Genomic DNA, 15447 nt, shown 5'->3' with positions numbered 1-15447 from the left:
CCACCTGAGGATGTATTCAGCTTCTCATACCTTGGTCAGGCCAGGTTTCCACCATGGATAGGCACAGGCAAGAAGCCAAATCATTACATGTTCAGTGCAATTAGTATCTAGGTATTGCTGTGACTGAAACAGATCTGATTCACTTTTAGGTCAGTCCAGTAATCATCTGGTAGAACAGGGGAAAAAATCTGAACTTGTTTGAACTGGTTCAAACTGATTTACGTTGGAAAATGTAGCACTGAAAAATAGAAAGATCGTGAGACAAGGAGCAGCACCACAACACAGCGTGTTGGCCATTTTTTACTGTTTCCTGAGGCTGAGCATCACTTTTCTTCCCAGCAACTCTGGCAGCTGGGGCTGAGCTGCTGAAGAGGCTCTGTCACGCTGCACTGCAATGGGAATTCAGGTAGGTCCAGCACTAAGGGACATAAAAGCTAAAAGCAGAGGGAGGACAAGTTTGTAGCTCCCTGTCCTGTTAAATCTGTGGCTGTGGCGTGTACACATAAAGATGGGTATCCAAGTACTCCCAACTTTGCTAAGGAGAAGCTTAGGCAGTTGATTCCCCCTAAGCATTTACAGCACCCAGTTAATAACTGCAGTACATAGTCCTTTGCCAAAACCAAACCACCGGTCACCCCATTTCCCAAGAAGTAGTTTAGTTAAGAGGTAACCTTAGCAAACCACCTCCCTCCAGCAACACAGCACAGTATTACAGCACAGAAGTGACAATTCGTGTGACTTGTGCTATGAGTCATCTGGGTAAACCAAAGGGAAGAAAGGTTGCAATATAACAGAGCTCCAACTGTGCTGAATAGCCACACAGCTAAGCAACGTCCATTTTTCTCCTTGCTTGTATCCTCTCATTCAGCAAATGAAAATCCTGATTTTTGGTTCAGTTCTAGGGCAATTTCAAATCAGACTTGAAAAGCTAATCATGGTGAGTTCTGGTCTGAGAAAAAAACAGTCAATAGCATTTTTCCATTCATGTTCACGTTGATTCTGACTTCCTGGTCACAGCACAGACTTTTGATATAGAAATACCCAAAATGAATTGCTGAAAGTTACAAAGAAAATCTTGCAGTATTCACCCTATTATCCTGAGGCTTCAGACCAGTGCCTTAAAATTCATCATTTTAATTAATCTTGCTTGTCCACAGAAAAGGTAAAACTTGTCAGTCTGCCCTTTACTATAATTAGTATCTTATTGTTCTTCTGAAAGTCCTCTTCTTTTAATCTAACTCATAGATGCATTTTGACAACTAAATTGGGTGAACAGAAGCTTTAATTACTTTATTTTTCTTGCTTTTATGCACTGCATGTGATAGCAATAGATTAGTCTAAATCTGTCAGTGTGAAACTAGAGCTTTCTACAAAATTCTTCCTAGGCAATTATAAATGCAGAGAAATAGCTGCAGTTGCACCCATCCTGTAGTCATTTCTTCATGATACCAGAGAGCCATACATACCTGCATGCATGCACACACACACACGTACAGTTCCAGCTACAGTTTTAAAGAACACCCCGAAATTTAGCTATGTGAGTAACTAGAAAGAAGGACAGATACACAAGCATATGTGTACTCATTTCATTTTTTGTAAACGTGCTTAGCACATGTCACTCAAGGATTTAAGAACTCATCTGGGCATCTTAATTCCTTTATATTAGAATATGTTAATTCATACCCAGTTGTATGCTTTAAGTACGTTAGGTTTATGATACTGCCATCTAAAACCCATTATAATATATAGGATTATCATAAGACAACATTTTATGAATATTCTCAGAAATGAAAATTAATTCATTGGCTCAAGCAGATTCAGAACCCTGGCTACTGGTAGCTAATGAATTTTACATTATGGTTTGCATTAGAAAATCCCTCAGATCCAAGAGGCTAGCAGTGAGAGGGCATATTATTAAAAGTATTGCTGGCTCAATCGCTACAATGGAAAGCACATTTTAAGTGCTTCATTAAACCTAGGTCATTTTTATATCACATCAAACCTCCTTCTGAAGAAGAAAAGCTGTCTCCATGCACTGAGTATGATTTAGGCTAAAAAGGAAGAATCTCTGCTCATAGTACCTGTACAGATATAGGCCTTTTTTGGACCAACGTCACTAGGCAATTTGTGCTCTGCCTCAAGACAGTAAATAAGTATAGACTAGTCTATGTGGACTAGACAATATTAGACATTCAATCTAGAAGTGGCTAGAGTATCACCAGGCGTTTTCAATATAAGACGATAAGTACCAAGATGCTGATTCAGCACATAACTAGTTTAAGCATCTTAGAAGTTTGACTAGGCAATGTGCTTACATATCTTGCTGAATAGGGTGCCTTGATGAAATTACAAATTCTTGCGACATGACCAAAGAAATAATTCATCCCAATAGACCAACTGAATATTTCTATGCAGAGCATTCAATGTCTATGGAGTACAGCATCAACCCAAGAGGTGAGCTGAGAAATTAGTTCTGCACAGGAATGCAAAGGATGCAGAAGGAGATAATTGACTCCACATCGCTTGATAAGAATCCCTCAATAATAAGATTGTTGCAAAAGACACAGGAGTGCTCCTCTGACACGTTTTTAAGTGCCTGAAGTATGTTCTGACTACATATTTACATATGTACACCACAAGAAGAACCTGAATCGATGTGTCCTGGCAGTACATGTGCCTGTTTTCCATGGCATCTGTAGCAAAACTGGTCTTTCAACCACTATGTGCTCATGTGAGCACAATCTCTCTTTGGGCACCATCTCTTGATTAGGGCTGGTCTTCAAAGAGAGGTTTTGACAACTGAAGAGACAAATTACTTGACGTAGCTCTTAACTGCCTATTTTCTGTTAGCCTGACTTTCTCTGCTGAAAATAGAAATGGAGAAAAAATGGGATTTTTTTATTCTGGTATTCTATTAGTTTTCTAAGATATTACCAGAAAGCCATTCAAAATTACCAATCTACTCATGTAGTTTCCAGATCTAGAAAATTAGAGCAAAAAAATTAAGGATATTTATTGACAAGGTATTAAAAAAACATTCCAAATGGTTAATTAGGTACAGAAGTCCAGTAACTAAAGATGAATCAGCTGGAGCTGAAGGATTTTCTGCGAGTTGAAAGGAACCCTATGTCTGCCTCTGCACCAAAACCAGGCACTGTGCAGCTGCTGACTAAAGAACTACTGTGTTGGTAAAAATACCACGGCAGACATAAAAAATGGCTGGTGGATCACAGAGCAAGTAAGCAGCAACTGTACAGCTTCCAAATAGGGAGCAATACGTTAACTGGGATCTCAGAGGAATCGGCACTGGGTTTTGTGCTATCCATTTTCATTAGTGACCTGGGGGACTGTGTGAACCTCGCTTCATCAAAATCACACAAAGCATATGCTGAAGGATGACAAAAACCTTTGAGAACAGAGAAGGATTACGTCGTTCTGAAGAGCTTAAAGGTTACTCTCAATAACTGTGATTTAATGTCAACTAATGAATTCAGAAAGTGATAGAACCTTAATGCGAAATGGACACTGCTGTATAAAAAGTACTAATACAGACATAGGCTTGTATCAGATGATTGATAAGAGACAGATTTCTCTTTAAGATATCAAGAATTCATAGTTTCCTCTTCTGCTATATGAATCTAGACATCAAACTCTGAGCATGGAATTTTGAAAAAAAATTTCCATTCCTATACATTTTTCTAAAAGACGCTTCTGTTTTGCCATATTGCCAGCACACAAGGCAAAAGCACCAAGCTAGGGAGAATATAGCAATGAACCTAAAATAAACCCGGAAAAGAGCACAGAGCTCCATGCTGCAGACAAGTTCCTGAAGCTCAAATTAAATTGATTCTGGGCCAGGATCACTCAAACATTTTCTGATGAAGAAATACTGTGATTCTACATTGACTTTAGACAAGTTACCTCACGAGTATTATTAATACTGTTCTCTTACATTATATAGGTGAATGATATCTAATTGATTTGTCTTTATTCTGGAAACCAGGGTGATCTACTTCCATGAAACACCTTCACTGCACCATTCTAGACAATTATTATAGCCCATGAAAATTTTTTTAAGGTTTAAATTCTATATTATATCAGGATTTTATGAAATGAGTTGTAACTTAACAGCTGGATTCATAGTGGGAAAATAAGGTCAGCTGTGTCATGAGCATCCTCATTTTAACAATGCTTTTGGAGCTTTCTTTGAAGCACCAAAAGATAAATGCAAGATATGTATAGACTGGCAGATTAAAGATAAAGAAACCTCTCAGGTCACAGATGTGGTATAGCAAATACTAACTTCTTTCTTGCTAATTTCTTACTAGTACATTTAATCATACAAAAGAACAGATTTTCACATCAAACGCTGAATAAGCTCTATGTAGTCACAAATACTTTGCATTCTAGATTTAAAGCTCCCTCCTGCAATTGAGTCCGTGCAAATCCCCAGGACTTATAACTCAATTTGATTTTCCTCACACAGATTGCTAGTGCCATTTGGGATGCCTGATGGTAACCCTCTCAACCTTTAGATGCTGATCTAGGAGGTCACAGGTCTCTGCAGGTCCTGTGCCACACCTGAGAACCCTGTGTCATACCTGAGTGTCCTGGATATATCAGTTATTTCAAGTAGCACTAAATGCCTACACATGGATAATTGCATCAGGCCCTTTCAGGTTAAAAAAAACTGATGGCTCCTATGGTTAATAAGCCAAGTCATCAGCCTTAGTTTGCTTTCCCCCTGTACCACCGCACAGTTTTTGAGCACTTGTCTTCCAATCAAGAGACTTTTCTTAAAGAATATGATTTACAGAGATGAAAAAGAAAAGAGAAAAAAAAATAATCCTGGCATATCCATAATTAATGGCTGTAATTTTATACCAATAAAAATCAGGAAATCTGAGACTAAGGTTCCCGTGACAACATTATACCAGTAACATTATGCAGAAGGGAAGTTTTAAATAACTTTTCTATGTAGAATACAACCTCTTAAAAGCTCAGATAGCTCATGCCAACTACTATACAGCTGCCGATCTTACTAGGTAGTTAAAAATATTTCTTTCATTTTCCAAGTTACGCTTGTTTTCAGAGACTCTGGGAATGTAAAAGCCTAGAAGGAAAAGGGAAGCCTAGATGGAAAAGGGCTTGCTTTTTGTCTGACTCCTTGTAAAAAATAAAAGTGAGAAGGGTTAAAGTTTATTTGTTGCTTGGTGACTGTGAAAGCAATCTAAGCACCTAGGCAAATTTCCTTTCATTAGTCCTTTTAAATGTGTCTTTTATTCCCAAATCTGTATCTTAATTCTTACTGTGCTAACCCAATCAAGTCCATTTTCTCCAGTGGGAAGCTCTGAACATCAACTGCTAGTAACAGATGGTTCCTAGACTACTTCCTTACACTACTGCTCTTTTTACAGAAAGACCCAACAATAACAACAGCTGCTCCTGCACAATTGTTAGAATAATAATATTGTGTTATAGTAATTATATTTATAAGAACTTTGTTTCTATCATGAAGTTTTCCACTGATCATTTGCATAATTATTATCACATTATGACCTCATCTTAACAAGGAAGATATTGATGTATAAACCAGAGATATTGATAGTTCTAAAATTTGCAGTAGTAGTTTATCATTATTACTGGGCATGTTTTTTTCAAAATGTACTCACTGTCAGTTAACTCTCCTGTCACTGAAGTCAGACTCATATATAACCGTTAACTTCACTGAAAGGGAGTCATACTGTAACTGAGTTCTACTGATCTTCTAGTTTGTGCAGAAAGAGATTGCAACTTAGGACAATGCTGCTGCCGGAGTCATTACAGGTTCTAGATAATTCTGTAACAGTATAATCCACAATCACTAGTGATAGTTAAAGAAATTTCAGAGTACCTCTCTGGTTTAAGGACTACAGATATGTCTAGGCACAATTCTTCCTCTGATATTTTATAATCTTAGCATTCCTGAGGGTCATGTTTAAATGTTATGTTTTACTTTTAGACAAACTTAGATCTAAAGTCATCATGTCCCATACTTACAGAACCAGTTTCCTGTTTTTAATCTGAGAACAAAATCTGTTTTATCTTTTAAACTGTAAGTGTGAAAACTTCATCCATATTTAATGTTTCTCATAATTGTATCTGTAATTATAACTATAAAGCTTTCAAACCTTTCTGGTAACAGATTGTCTCTGATATCTATTTATTATTTTTATCACATTAAAAGATAAGATAGGGCATGCTTAAAGGACCCATGACTTTAGGAACACTACAAACATGAAGCTTAAGCTTTGGCAACATTCCACATTTTACATTTTAACTTGGCAAACACAGATTTCACTACTCAAGAATTAGTAACCAAGGAGAATATCAGACAGCATCTGCTAGGGATAATTATATTCAAATCAACAGGCCCAAATAACTGAGGGCATCTCTCATCTCTTCTATTAATTTTTAATAAATCTTGAAATAGCAGGGAAATTCCAGAAGAATGCTAATGTGCCATTAATTTTTAAAGAACAAGCAGCACGACTCGTTAGCCTGACATCAACCAAGACAAAAGAAAGAGTGAGCTAATACAAAGCCTAATTGATAAAGAGTGAAGAACAGGAACGTAATTAATGGCAGAGAGTATGGATTTAGAGAAAAAAAATTTCTCATCATACTAACAGGATTTTGATAAGATTACAGATTTGTCCAATAAAATTGCCTGGTTTAGACTTTGTAAAGCAATTCATTCAATAACACATGACTGACTAAAAAGTTGGCACTATATAATATCAATAAAGCACATGCTAAATGGGGTGAAAACTGATTAACTGACATGTCAGAAAAATACTTGCCAGTGAAATGATCATCATGCTCTACCATAATCAATGAGGAAGAAACAGGTATAAAATCAAGAATACGGATACAAACATAAATAACAATGAGGATGGGGAAGTCTGACAAGTTACCAGGATCATTTGCTTACCTGGATCCAGTAAAACAAAATGTGCTTTAATACAGCCAAATGCAAAGTTATAGAGGTAGGATCACTGAAAGCAAACCTCATGGCCTATGGTCTATGGAATAAAAGGGATAAAGGGGCATGGAAATACTATATTATGGAATATAGATGCTACAGGAAAGCTTGAGATGAGGAGACAGGGCATCTTCTCATATTTGTCCCAATAACAGCATGGCAAGAAAGAGCCAGTGCTTTCCCAGACTTTACAAGCAGAACAATAATGAGTGAATGTCCCTTTCTGTATGGCACTCATACAAATTGTGATTAATATTATGTACAGGTTTTTTGTTCATATTTTTTAAAATATTTGAAAAATTGAGGAAATCATCAAAAAACAGGAAAATGAGAACACTGGAGAACATGCTTTGCAGTAAGAGATTTAAAGAGCTAAATGATGTTAGTTTATTAAAAAGCACATTGAAAGGTGCCTCAATTGTTGTGTGTAAGTGGATTCACACAGAGAAAATACTGGGAATTAAGATTCTGTGTAATCTAGCATAAAAAAGTATAACAAGAATAGAAAGCTAACAGCTGAAGCCAGACAAATTAAGATGATGAATTAGGAACATATTTTTAACAGTGAAACAGTTTTTGGTATAAACAAAAAGTTCCCTTGCTTATGAAATGTTCGTCTGCCAACTAAACGAGAATAGACACATATCTAGGAGACACACTGCAGTCACACGCAAGCTTTAAGGTTTCACAGAGGAGAAAAAATGAAGTCTGACTAGATGATCCGATTGTTTCTTTTGACTCTAAATTCAATATATGGATACTGTAATATTTTACTACTGCTAAAATATTGTCTTTCAGTATATTTGCCCCAAGAGACACAGATTTTTATATCTTATCATTCAGTTCAGATCTTTTATTCATTATTTATATGCTCATTTTCAGGTTTCAGTATCGGGGGGGTTTTGACAGTTTTCATGGTCCCCTAGTGTGTAAGTTTAAGCCTTTGTGGACAGAACTTGGAGGTTCTTACTTTTTTGGTCAATTTTTCACAAAGAAAATTGTTTACGTGTTTATTCAACAAACTAAGAAAAGTACTGGTCTTACTCCCTTTCTCCTCCCACCCATATTCAGTAATCAGGGCATGATTAAATGAGACTGCCTATTACATGAGGCAGTAATACTAGGTAAAGTTTGATTTGATTTTGATTGTAGCTTTTTTTCGTATGTGACCTAAGTTACGGTCTACAGAATGTGCCTTTGATGTCCCATCTATTCCTACTCACTGCACAGGAATTTTGAAGAGATTCAAATTCAATCACCGACCTTATCTCACACTTCAGGGTGCGAAATTTCAAAGACCCAGCATCTTTTAGCTGAATCACTAGAAGGAGCTGCACAACTTAAGGCTGCAGCTCTGCTGTCCTGACTTATCCCACCTTAATTTAGGCAATGAAGACAGAGAGAGAGAAATACATCTCCAGAGGTTCAGAGGTCGGTAGGTCCAGCCACACTCCAGAAGCACCCTTCTCTATCTCTGCTAGCCAGAGAGGGAATTCAAGGCATTTAGGTTCCTAACACAGGTGGTAACATCAAAATCAGATGACTGTACTCAGGACAGATCGCTCACATCATGCAAAGCCAATGCTGTCATTGCCCAAGTGAAAACAGGATGGTTGAGGCTACTTAACAGCTTTAACAATGGATTGGTTTGATTACTAGTTACTGGCATTAGAGGAAATTAAATTAAAGGAAGAAATCTTTCCTATGGACAGTGCTGGAATGTACATCCAGGCACTAGAAAGCAAAGCTCAAAGAAGAAAATTTTCAGAAGTTTTCGGTATGGATTTGATCTTAAAGTAGTACGCATGAACAGTACTATTTTGAGATTTTATCAAATGCCACATGAGATAACAACTCTATGACAGCCCATTTTTGTGACTGCTACAAACAGTCATGAGGGAGCTGAATTCAAATAGCAATTGCATGATATGTATGCTAATGCAAGACTTGTTTCACAGGAATCAAACCAACATGAATTAATGGCACTTGCACAACGAAGGAAGCTGTCGCTATAAGTGCCAATATGCACGAATCTGCATTTCACGGAGGTGTATCAAATTAGACTTATTTACAAGTTGAAGTGATCTCATACCTATAGTACCTATTACAATCCAATAAAGTATTTCCTTAGAGAATTTAAAAGAAAGAGTGAAAAATGCCTCCATTCTGTTTTAAATTGCAAGGGCATAAACTGAACTATATGAAACAACCTAAGCTGAAGACTGTATCCAGTTTGATTTTAAAGTATGTTCAGGATCACTTCAAAAAAACTACATTTGCACATCAGACTTACCTGGATTAAATACAGAAAACTACCTTCTGAGTAGCTGTCTACCAACTATAGGGAAAACACAAAGTCACTAAACTGCAGGGTAGGATTTGAAAATAGTAAGCCTGAAGTTCAGCTGGGAATCACTGCCATCAAAGCTCACAAGCACTTTTGGGCCCATCACCCACAAGAGCAGAGCTAGCCACTACTAGCAAGCAGGGGAGGTTTTTCTGGCTCTCTCTTTGGACCACTGCATCATGCAGTTTTTAGCTCAATAAACTTTCTGCTTAGGCACAAGACAGGGTAATCCTCAGCATCGTAAAAGAATACTGCCCTGAATCCAGATCTGAACTACGTGCAACACAAATTCCTTCCTAAAGCTCATGTTGCAAAGTGTCAAGACTGTACACAGGATGCCTTCATCAAATGCACTTACCAGGCCAGTCACTCACGTAACATTTGAAGTGGCAGGAGATGCGACTCTCAGCATAGTAAATGAAAGGCACTGCTATCGCTGAGCACCCGAGAACAAATTTTCAACATCATCCAGCTAGCTCCAAACGGAAACTCGTTAGCATTTGGCCGTTGGACTGGCCGGTTCCGTTTGGCAGAACTGGCCGTGCCACCAACGCTCTCACTTTACCTATAAGCAAGCAGCGTGATCTCTCCATTTTATAGCATGACTGGTACACAAGGTGGACAGGAAGGTTTACTGCCAAAACTGGATCGCTGTTTTATCTGGTGAAAGGGCTTCACTGACAGGGCATTACAGAGAACAGTATCGTTAAAATATGCAGCTACAGACCTCCAGTAAGGTCAAATAATTTTCCCAATAAGGGATCTGAAACATTGCTGGGGCTCCAAGAAACCCAAACGTAAAAGCCCAGATCGGTCTAGCCTTCAAGCCTACAGGCTACATCCAGCTCAAGAGGGAAAACTAAATGAGCCATTGACAGTCTGTAACGGAAGGTTTTTCTTCAAATACCAGCTGAAAAGCCCTTCTCGTTAACCTGCCAGGTAGAAGGTGTACAATAAGTTGGCCTGGATTGTAGTTTTAATACTGCCCCGAGGCAATGGCCAAGACAATCAAGAAAAGAGGCAGGCAGCATAAAAGATCAAGCCGTAACAGGTAATAAATCTTGTTCCTGCTGCCTTAGCAGGCAGCCCACATGAGGAGAGAGCATGAGGAGGCTAAGCCTTTGTTTGAGGTGAGCTCGGAGGACAGGGATGAAGACAAGGAGCTGGAAGGGAGAGGGTGGGCAGTAAACTATGAATCTGGGAAGAAAACCGGTCAAATCAGGCATCAGTGAGCCCAGCAGAGCCTGCTACAGCTGGGACAGAAGGGTGGCCAGTATTTTAGGCACTGGAAAAGAGGGAACGTGGTGCATCTGTGTCAAGTACAAACAATGTGGTTCACTGAGTATAAAGGCAGCTGATGAACCTGTTCCATGCTAAGGAGATAGGGAGTGATGCTGGATTTGGGGGCTCTTTTGGAAATATATTTAAAACTCTTCTATCTTATATAAGAGAGAGAGGGCAGGGGACTGAGGGACCGACTACGTAAGAGGGTGGAAAAGTAGTGGTGGGGGAGGGGGATCTGTGTAAAGATTGAGTAGAAACGTATTTTACGTTACTGTAAAACAAAAATGAATAATAACACCTCTGATAGAAAGAAGCATGTTTTGGTAAGAGAATTGGATACGCCATGTGGAGTAGGATGAAAAATGAAGTTGGAACATTCAAGAACACACTCTCACCCCAACTCCAAAGTTTATACACAAAGAGAGAGAAAAGAACAAGATGCAGCAAGCCACTCTCTCACCTCTGCCCTAACACAAAATAGTTCCACCCCTGCATCCAATCCTCCCCACTTTCAATGTAGCCCCCTTTAACAGAGATGTAGCAAAGGCAAACAGCTCTTCGGGTGCTGAGGATAACAATACCTGACTTCTGTTACATCAGGAAAGACCATATAGAATCACATTAAAAAAAGGTTGGATATGAACTCTCAATAGGACGTTAAATATAGTTCCCTGCCCCAGACTATTTCTGCCTTTCCCAAGAGAAGTTCCCAGCCTGTTTTAAAGTTCCCCAGTTGGGAAATTCAGAACTTCTCTAAGGAATGGACTCCAGTGCAGCTTTATCCCTACCACTACAAAGTTTTTTCCTGATATCCTATCTAACCTGAAATTTTCTTCCTGAAATTTAATACAAGTACTTCTTATCCTAGTAGTAGTATAGAAACAGAAACCAGATTCCTTTCCTCTGTGTAACAGTTTTTATCCACTCAAAACCTGCTATGTATGCACTTCTTTTCAGTTGAGCTAAAAATTGCCAAACACTCCTTATCAGCTCTGCTTTATAGATCTAAGCTCATTCCCTTTTCACCTCCTTTAGACTCTCTCCAAATTATGCCTATATGTTGTCTAATACTACGGTTTACACATTTTTACAAGAGCACAATTCTGTTGATCTCTGTTCCTCCATTATGCTCCCAAATCACTTTATGAACTACCTCCTAAACAGTCATTCACAATGCTGTATTTGTACAGTTCGTTTTTCCTAAGTGCAGTGTATTGTCCCTGCTGACTTCCATCCAATTTTTTCAGACCATGTCTTCAATTTATCAAGGTCATTTTCATTCTAATCTTGCCTTCCATAATGTCTGCAGTCCCTCCCAACCTCATGTCATCCTCAGTTCAATAAGTATATTCTATCTGCCATCATCCAGGGTGTTAACAAAACTTCCAAATAGCACAAGACAGACTTATGTGGATCCTCGCTCTTTCTGTTCTGACAATGAGCCATTAATATCAACTCACTGAGCATGTTTTCCAAGCAGTTTTGCACCTGTTCTATGATTATTTTCACCTTAACCATGTTTCTCCTGCCAGCTTACAAAAATGTCCTGCGAGACTGTTACAAAGCCTTCCTAAAATAAGGATATGACATCCACTCTTCTCTCCAATTCACATGGCTGTTACTCTGCCATAAATAATTATATTTTAAACTTTAAAATGAAAGAGGGTAGGTTTAGATTAGATGTAAGGAAGAAATTCTTCACTGTGAGGGTGGTGAGGCACTGGAACAGGTTGCCCAGAGAAATTGTGGCTGCCCCATCCCTGGCAGTGTTCAAGGCCAGGTTGGATGGGGCTTGGAGCAACCTGATCTGGTGGAAGGTGTCCCTGCCCATGGCAGGGGGGTTGGAACTGGATGGTCTTTAAATGTCCTTCCAACCCAAACCATTTTATAATTCTATGATTCTATATTGGTTTGGCATGGTTTATTCTTGACAAATCCATATTAGCTGCTACTTGCTTCCTTGTTATCTTCCAGATGCTTACAAATTTTTGTTTGTTTATTCAGTACAGAATTCTTTCAGGGACAGAAGTTAAGCTTACCAGTATTCCAGACGTAATTCCCTGGCTTTTCTTGCCCTGTCCCTCATCCCTTCCTTCCTTTTAAACTTCTGCTGTTTTCCTGCCTCGCAGTTCCTCACCCACCCTCCACGAGTTCTCACAAATAATAAAATAGCTGAGATGATAGCTTCAGTCTGCTCACAAGTATCTCAGGATGAATATTCCAGCATTTTCCAGACGTATCTGAATTGCAGTAATCCAAAGGATTGGGACAGGAATCAAATTTAGACATCATATTCAGCTTCCAGAAAGCAGTACAAAACTGAAAACAGTCACCTGGTTTTGAAAACAACATATGAGCTCATGGAAACAGAGCTGAAGTCTCTTTTAGAATTTCTTTCTTACTACTCCCTGTAACTGCTTGTGTATCCAGAAGAGACACTTCCTCACAGCATTTCCAGGCTAAGGAAGATAACTGCTGTCTAACCTGTGAATGTCAGGACATCCACAGCCTTCTCCATTAGTTGTCTGGCTTCCTCTTGCAACATAAAGAACAGACTTTTCCAGCTTCCTATCTATTCAAGAAAGGAAATGGCACCTGATCACCCATCTGGCAGATTCAGTGGAGATCACTCTTAGCATTCTGTTTTTCTAGCAATGTCTGGCCTTCCCCTCAATTTTTTGATATACTGAAGGATGTCCTTACTTCTGGCATCTTGGCCTCCTGCAGGTTTCCTGTGGAAAGTTCAGTACATACCATGCCTCAGTTCTGTACAGCAATTATAAGGTAAAAATCTTGTGGATAAATATAGAACTTTCCCTACAGCAAAGAGGAGATGTGGTAGTTATGTTATTCAGATTCTTGTATTTATAGTTAGACAATTTCACAATAATCTATAAAATCCACTCCAGTTTACTCAAAAGGACTTATTAGCCAGAGGAAAGAAATCCTGTAAAGGCTGACAGAAGTTCAATAAACTTTGATGTCTGCACTGGGACAAAGAATTGTGCAAACCCGAATGGCTCCAAATCTTAGTAGAGATAAGCATGTGTCATTACTGAGCTACAAAGAGCTGAGGCTATTGGGTTGCCATCACTCTATCCTAGACCTTCATTAAAAGGTCACCTTCTTGCTCAAAATGGAGCTGGGCAAACAAAAACACTAGAAAGCCTGCGTGAAATGAAACAACAGTCTAATTGCTTTGGTTAACTGTGTAACAATTCTAAACAAAATTAGGATTTCTGCTCAGAAATCACATACCCTCTGAAAGTGAGGAGAGTCCCACTCCTGAAGCCACTTCCCTTGGGCACCAATACTGGCCATCAACTCAGCACTCTCTTCCACCCTTTTGACAGGATCCCATTTGGACTGAATTACTTCCCTTTTAGACTGATGCTGTATTTTTCCTGATTTTGGTTGGGGTCTAAACAACATCAGGTCTGGAAAAGTCAGATTTCTTCCATTTCTCTTCTCCCTGAGGAGTTTATACTAGAGACATATCACCATTAAGAGAGATTGTGAGTAAGTCCCAAAGGCAATATTAAAGCAGTGCTGCTTGTTCAACTAGTATCAATAAATTAATGTGCCCTGTTAAAGAAGTCCTGTTATGTTGATTTTTCAAGCTTGGTCTTTGATTTCTTCCCTTTTCTGAGAAATCCAATTACTCATTCTTATTTTCCCACTGCTGATGTAAGACAGTATCTCAAATCCCTTTTGTTCTTTTCAATCGTATTTATTTCCTCTATTAGATATTGTGGTGAACTTTCAGCTCCAGAGTCTTTGAAGCTGTTTTCTGACATTTTTGGGGCCTATCCATAGACAGATGGAAAGATGACCAAGAACCTCTTAGATCTTCCTATTACTCAGTAATTATTTTTCTTATCTGTTTTCCTGGGCAGCTCCTACTTTGAACAAGAAATCTTGCAAAGAAGGATTTTAAATTGACTGCCATGGTGACAAGGCAGACAGGTCTACAGAAATACCTAGTCTATACCCTACTGAAAGCATTAAAAAAAGGCCCTTAAAGAATGACTTCGGGAGAAGAAGTAAAGCAGTACTACATTTTATGGCAGTTAGCCATATTAGCCTTCTTTCTTTTGATGAGGCTTCCTTTCCCTTAGCGCCAGTGCAGACTAAGAATTACAAAAGGAAAATTTACTATTATGGAATAAATATAGTCTAATCATGCAGTATGAAAGTATTTTTCTGTAGTCAAACATGTCTTGGTAATAAAAATAAAGAAAACACTCAGTAGCTAGTATGTGAGGATACATAAAATATTCTAACAGCCAGAGCAATGGTTTGGAAATAATTTCTCTCTTCTGTCCTTGTGGAAGTACCTTCTGTATACTTGAGGTGCCCAAGAGTAAATTACAGTAGATTCGGGAACACAACCTATTTTCACCATTATTGTTCAATTCTTTTAAATTAATCTCAGATATAACAAAACAGCCTGTCAAACTGCTTATAATGTATGGACTTAGCTAGATAACTGGATTATATATACATTATATTCCAACCATACTGTGTGTCTTTCAAGCAACTAAAGGAGATCCATACTAATGAAATCCATGTAATATACCACTTATTGGCAGAAAAAAGGTTGGAGAGATCATCAGGGAAAAGCTGTGACAGCATAGTTGTAAAAAGGTAAGTAATAATCACAAGGGAATACTGAGTGAGAAAATTGTCTAGGAAGAAGACAGTGTCCTCCGTAGGGGAAAAAAGTCTGCCAAATAAAGAAAATTATAAGAACGAGGGAAAAAAAGATTTATCACCAAACAACAACAACAAC

The 15447-nt window shown here is 38.5% G+C and overlaps 1 protein-coding gene across 1 annotated transcript in view; it reads right to left on the bottom strand.

Annotated features, from left to right (window-relative positions):
• The window catches only part of NALCN (sodium leak channel, non-selective), a 245834-nt gene that overhangs the window by 189753 nt on the left and 40634 nt on the right, over positions 1–15447 (bottom strand). The gene's annotated exons all lie outside the window — the stretch shown is intronic.

This window comes from Buteo buteo, chromosome 14 (assembly GCF_964188355.1).
Source record: "Buteo buteo chromosome 14, bButBut1.hap1.1, whole genome shotgun sequence".
NCBI classification, from domain to species: Eukaryota; Metazoa; Chordata; class Aves; order Accipitriformes; family Accipitridae; genus Buteo; species Buteo buteo.
The sequence above is the reverse complement of the archived record's forward strand: the minus strand, read 5'-3'. Positions and strand labels throughout refer to the sequence as shown.